Source organism: Bison bison, unplaced genomic scaffold (genome assembly GCF_000754665.1).
Source record: "Bison bison bison isolate TAMUID 2011002044 unplaced genomic scaffold, Bison_UMD1.0 scf7180017863993, whole genome shotgun sequence".
Classification (NCBI taxonomy): Eukaryota; Metazoa; Chordata; class Mammalia; order Artiodactyla; family Bovidae; genus Bison; species Bison bison.
The window spans coordinates 50,419-56,419 of NW_011494565.1; positions in this window are offsets into that span (position 1 = coordinate 50,419).

Below are 6,001 nucleotides of genomic sequence, written 5' to 3' on the forward strand. Positions count from 1 at the left end.
TAGAGACTGTGGACTTGTGACCCCAGGTATATGGTCTATGGAGGGGTGTCCCCTAGAACACTGCAGAAATGTGTCCCCAGGTCCAGGGTCAAGAGGGGGTCACCCTGGATACTGTGGACATATGACCCCAGGTGCAGGGTCTAAAAGGTGGGGTCACCCTGGTGTCTTTGGATGTGCAACCACAGATTCAGGGTCTGTGAGTTGGGATATCCCTGGAGACTGTGTATGCTTGTCCCCCAGTACAGGTTCTGGGATGTGGGATCACCCTGGGGACTGTGCATGTGAGACACAAAATTCAATGTCTGGGGAAGAGACTGACCCTGGAAAGTGTGGACATGTGTCCCAGTGTACATGGTCTGGGAGGGGGGTCACCATGGAGACTATGAACATGTGACCTCAGGTTGCAGGGTTTGAAAAGTGGGGTCACCCTTGGGATTGTTGACAGGTTACCCTGGGTGCATGGTCTGGATAGAGTCACCTTGGAGACTGTGGAATGTAACCCCAGGTATAGGGTCTGAGAGGGGTAAACCCTGGGGACCATGGACATGTGACCCCAGGTGTAGTGTCTTGGAGGTGGGGTCACCCTGACACTGTGGACATGTGATCCCAGGTGCATGGTCTGGGAGGAGGTCACCATGGAGACTGTGGATGTATGAATCCATGTATAAGTTTTTGGAGATGGTTATTACCCTGGACTGTGAACATGTGATCCTTGTTATTCAGTCTGGAGGGCAGGGTCACACTGGGGACTCTGGACATGTAAGCCTAGGTACAGTTTTTACGGAGGAGTGTCATACTGTGGAAATGTGTCCCCAGGTCCAGGGTTGAGAGGGTGTCACCCTGAATTCTGTGGCCTTGTGACCCCAGGTGGAGGGTCTGTAGAGGGGTGTCAGCTTGGGCTCTGGACATGTTACCCAAGGTGCAGGTTCTGGAAATGGTTCACCCTGGAGATTCTGGATGTGTGATTCCAGGTACATGGTCTGGAGAGGTGTGTCACCCTATAGACTGTGGTAATGTGATCCAGGTACAGAATGGGGAGGGGGTCACCACGGAGACCGTGAAGGTGTGACCATAGGTGTATGGTATGCAAAGTGTGTTGTCCCTGGAAAGAGTGGACATTGACCTCAGATACAAGGTCTGGAGAACTGGAGTCACCCTGGAGACTGGACATGTGACCCCAGGTACAGGGTCTGGGATTTGGGGTCCGTCAGGGACTGTGGACATGTGACTCTATGTGCAGATTCTGGGGAGGGTTCTCACCCGGGAGACTGTGGACAAATGACCCCAGGTACATGACTAGCAGGTAGGGTCACCCTGGAGATTATGGACATGTTCCCTCAGGTCCAGGGCATGGGAGGGTTTCACCCTGGAGACCGTGGATGTGAGAACCCAGGTGCAGGGTCTGAGAGTTGGGACCACTTGGGGACTGTGGACGTGTGACCCCATGTGCAGAGTCTGGGAAGCATGCTCACCCAGGAGACTGTGGATATGTGACCCCAGGTACATGACTGGGAGGTGGGGTCACCCCTGGAGACTGTGGAGATGTTCCCTCAGGTGCAGGGGATGGGAGGGTTTCACCCTTGAGACCATGGATGTGAGAACCCAGGTGCAGGGTTGGGAAGTTTGGTGACCCTGGAGACTGGTTGTGATACCCCAGTACTTGGTCAGGGAAGTTGGGTCACACTGGAGAATGTGGACGTGTGACCCCAAGTACAGGATCTGGAGATTATTGTCACCCTGGAGACTGTGAACATGTGACACCAGGTGTAGGATCTGGGAGGGGTTAACAGGAGACTGGACATGTGACCCTAGGTGCAGGGTCTGGGGGGGTCACCCTGGAAACTGTGGATGTGTGACCGCAAGTACTGGGTCTTGAAGGCAGGATCACCCTGGAGACTGTGGACATGTGACACCAGGTACAGGGTCTGGGAGAAGGGGTCACCCTGAGGACTGTGGATGAGTGATTCAAAGTACAGGGTTTGGGGAGGGGGCTCTCCCTGCAGACTGTGGACGTGTGATCCAAGGTGCATGGCATGGGAGGGGGTCAGCATAGAGACTGTGGTCCTGTGAATCCAGATATAGTGTGTAGGACTTGGGGTTACCCTGTTAATTGTGGACATGTGACCCCAGGTGCAGGGTCTGGGGTGTGGGGTCACCCCACAAACTGTGAAGATGTGACAGGTGCACGGATAGGAGGGGGAGCCCTGGGGACAGTGGTTGGTGACCCCAGGTGCATGGTCTGGGAGGGGTTCACCATGGAGACTATGGATGTACAACTCCAGTTATAGAGTCTGGGTGGTGGAGTTACCCTGGAGACTGTGGATGCATGATCCTAGTTGTTTGGTATGGTGAATGGGGTCACCCTGGAAACTGTGGACATGTGACTACATGTATAGTGTTTGCAGAGAGGTGTCTCTCTAGACACTGAGGAAGTGTGACTCCAGGTCCTGGGTCTGGGAGGTAAGTCGCACTGGACACTGTGGATATGTGACACCAGGTGGAGGATCTGGAAAGGTGAGTTAACCTGGATATTGAAGAAATCTACCTCCAGGTACAGGGTCTGTGAGGGTGTCACTCTGAAGACTGAATACATTTGACCACAGGTACAAGGTCTGGGTGGGTGGTCACCCTGAAGTCAGTGGACATGTGACCCAGCTAAAGGATCTTGGAAAGGGTGTCACCCTGGAGACTACAGTCATGTGACCACAGGTAATGGTTTGGGAAGATGATCACAGCAGAGACTGTGGGCATGTAACCCCAAATACAGTGCCTGGGAGAGGTCACCCTGGGAACTGAAGACATGTGACCTCAGGTACAGAGTCTGGGAGGGTGTCACCCTGTAAGGTGTGGACATGTGACCCCCTGTGTAGGGTCTGAAAAGTGAGGTTACCCTGGATATGGTGGACTTGTGACCACAGGTTCAGGGTCTAGGAATGGTGGTCACCCTGGTGATGTGGACGTGTCACCCAAGGTGAAGGGTCTGGGATGTTTGTTACCATGGAGACTGTGGACAAGTAACCCCAGGTATAGGGTCTGGGAGGATAGGCTACCAAGGAAATTCAAAATGTGACCCTAGGTACAAGATCTGGGAAGGTTGTCACCAAGGAGACTAGACATGTGACCCCAGGTGCAGGTACTTCAAAGGGGTCACCCTGGAGACTGGACATGTGACCCCAGGTGCAGGTTCTCGGGAGAGGTCTCTCACTGAAGACTGTGAACATGTGACCCCAGGTACAGAACCTGCGAGGTGGGGTCACTCTGGGGCTGTGGATGTTTAATAAAGCTGCAGGGTTTGGGGAGGGGGCTCTTCTTGGAGACAGTGGTGGTGTGCTCCCAGGTGACTGGTCAGGGAAGGGATCTCCATGGAGACTGTGGACGTGCGACTCCAGGTATAGTGTCTGGGAGGTGGAGTTACCCTAGATTGTGGACATATGATCCTAGTTGCTCAGTCTGGGAGGGTTGGATCATCCTAGAGAATGTGGATGTGTGATCCCATGTATAGTGTCTGTGGAATGTCACTCAGGACACTGTGGAAATGTGACTCCAGGTCCAGGGTCAAGAGGGGGTTACTCTAGGTACTGTGACCCAGGTGTAGGGTCTAGAAGGTGGGTTCACCCTGGAGACTTTGGCTGTGAAATCCCAGATGCAGGGTCTGTGAGGTAGGGTCTCCCTGGAGACTGTGGGCATGAGACACAAAATGCAGTGTCTGGAGAAGAGGCTGACCCTGAAAAGTGTGAATGTGTGTCCCAATGTATATGATCTGGGAGGGGGTCACCATGGACACTGTGGACATGTGACCTGTGGTTCAGGGTATTGGAAGTGGGGTCACTCTTGGGATTGTTGACAGGTTACTGCAGGTGGATGGTCTGGCAAAGAGACACCCTGGAGTATATGGACGTGTGACAATAGGTGCAGGGTCTGGGAGGTGGTGTCACCCTGTACACTGTGGTCATGTGACCTCAGTTACTTTGCCTGGAGGTGGGCTCATCCAGGAGACTGTGGACATGTGACCCCAAGTAAAGTGCCTGAGAAGGTTTGTCACCCTGTAGACACTGAACATGATACCAAGGTACAGGGTCTGGGAGGGGGTCACCCTGGAGAGAGTGGACATGTAACCCCAGGTACAGGATCTGGGAGGGGGATCACCATGAGGACTAAGAACATGTGTCACCAGGTACAGGACAATGAAGAGGTGTCACCCAGTGGACTGTAGAAATGTGACACCAAGTGCAGGGTCAGGAGGAGGTCACCCTGAAAACTGCTTAAGTGTGACACCAGGTGCAGGGTCTTGGAGATGGGGTCATGTTTCAGCATGTAGACATGTGGCCTCAGTCCAGGGTCTGGGATGGTGTCACCCTGGAGCTAGTGGACATCCAACCCCAAGTACAGGATTGGGAGAGGTTCACCATGGAGACTATGGACACGTGACCCCAGGTGCAGGGTCTGGGAGGTGGGTCACCCTGGAGACTGAACATATTCCCCCGGTGTAGGTTCTGGGAGGGGTTGACCATGGAGACTGGACATGTGACCCCAGGTGTAGGATCTGGGAGGGGGGTTACTCTGGAAACTGAAAATGTGATCCCAGATACATGGTCTGGGGAGTGAAGTCACCCTGGAAACTGTGACGTCTGACCTCAGGTACATCATCTGGGAGGTGGGGTCATTTGGAGAATGGATATATTACCCCAGATGCAAGGTCTGTGAAGGAAGTCATTGCTGGAGACTGTGGACATGTGACACCAGGTGCAGGATCTGGATAGGGGCGTCAACCTGGAGATTCTGTACTTGTGATTCCAAGTACATGGTCAAGGGGGACTGTACCACTCTATATACTGTGGAAATGTGACTGCAGGTGCAGTTTCAGAGAGGCGTCTCCCTGGAGACTGCAAATGTGTGACCCCAGGTGCAGGGTCTGTGACGTGCTTTCTCCCTGGATAAAATGGACGTGTGACCCAAAATGCAGTGTCTGGGGTAGAGGCTGACCCTGGAGACTGTGGACATGTGACCCCATGTATATGGTCTGGGAGGGGTTCACCCTGGATACTGCAGACCTTTAACCCCAGGTACAGGGTTTGTGGGTGGTCACTGTGAAGACTGTGCATGTGTGACCCCAGGTAAAGGGTCTGGGGAGAGGTGTCACCCAGGGTACTGTGGAAATGTAACCCCAGGTGAAGGGTCAGGTGGGGGTCATCCTGCATACTGTGGTACTGTGACCCCAGGTGCAGTGCCTGGGAGAGGTCACCCTGGGGACTCTAGACATGTGACTGCAGGTACAGGGTCTGGGAGGGGATCAATATGGACATTGTGGACTTGTGACTCCAGTTGCAGGGTCTGGTCTGGTGGGGTCGCTGTGAAGACTGTAGACGTGTGACCCCACTTATAGAGTCTGGGGGGTGTCACCATGGAAACTGTGGACATGTGACCACAGATTCAGGGCCTGGGAGCAGTGGGCACCCTGGAGATTATGGACATGTGACCACACTTATAAGGTCTAGTGAGATGTGGTAACCTAGACATTATGGATCAGTTACACCAGGTACAAGTTCTTGTGAGGTGGGCACTGGACACTGCGGACATGTGAGACCAGGTGCAGTGTCTGGGACATTTGTTACCCTGGAGACTTTGGAGATGAAACCCCAGGTGAAGGGTCTGTGAGGAGGTGGTCACCCTGAGGATGGTGGACATGTGACACCTGGTACAGTGCCTGGGAGAGATCACACTGGGGACTGTAGACATGTGACCTCAGAACATGGTCTGGAAAGGTGTCACCCTGGAGATGGTGGACGTATGACCTCAGATACAGGGTCTTGCGGGGTGTCACACTTGAGATTTTTGATGGGACCCCAGGTTCAGGGTCTGGGAGCGGTGGTCACCCTGGAAAATGTACACTTGTGACCAGAGTTAAAAGGTCTGGTGAGGGGGGCTCAACCTAGAGCCTATGGACATGTCACTCCAGGTCTAGCGTGAGAGAGGGGGAGTTACCCTGGAAACTGTGGACATG